Below are 722 nucleotides of genomic sequence, written 5' to 3' on the forward strand. Positions count from 1 at the left end.
TTCTTTCCTATCCTCGATGACCCTGGAACCCTCGACCCCTAGACGACCCTGGAACCCTCGACCCTCGATCCCTCGACCCTATAAAACCCTCGAACCCTCGACCCTGAAACCCTCGACCCTTGACCCCTTAACGACCCTCGACCCTCTACCCTAGTTCCCGACCCTCTACCCTAGTTCCCGACCCTCGACCCCTCGGCGATCCTCGACACCCTCGTTCCCGATAAAAATTAAGAAGAAGAAGAAGAAGAAGAAGAAGAAGAAGAAGAAGAAGAAGAAGAAGAAGAAGAAGAAGAAAGAGGAGAAGAAGAAAGGAATAGCTAGAGGAGAAGATCGAAGAAAAAAAGAAGAAAAAAGAGAGGAGAAGAAGAAAGGAATAGTGGAGAAGAAGATAAAATAGAATATTCTATTTTCTCTTCTATTTTCTCTTCTTCTCCTCTATTCCTTTCTTCTTTTCCTCTTCTTTTTCTTTTTTTTCTTCTTCTTATTTATTTCTCCTCTTCTTCTCCTTTCTTCCTCTTCTTATTTTCCTTTTTCCTCTCATTCTTGTTCTTCTTCTATTAACAGAAAAAAAATCCTAACTTTTCTAAAAATCTATCTTTTGCATACATTAACATATATATACACAGAGAACATACATACATATATACATTTTTATAAAAATGCAAAAAACAAAAAATCTAAAAAAAGGGCATATACATGCTCCTTCTTTTCCTTCTTCTTCC

Source organism: Triticum dicoccoides, chromosome 7A (assembly GCF_002162155.2).
Source record: "Triticum dicoccoides isolate Atlit2015 ecotype Zavitan chromosome 7A, WEW_v2.0, whole genome shotgun sequence".
Taxonomy (NCBI): domain Eukaryota; kingdom Viridiplantae; phylum Streptophyta; class Magnoliopsida; order Poales; family Poaceae; genus Triticum; species Triticum dicoccoides.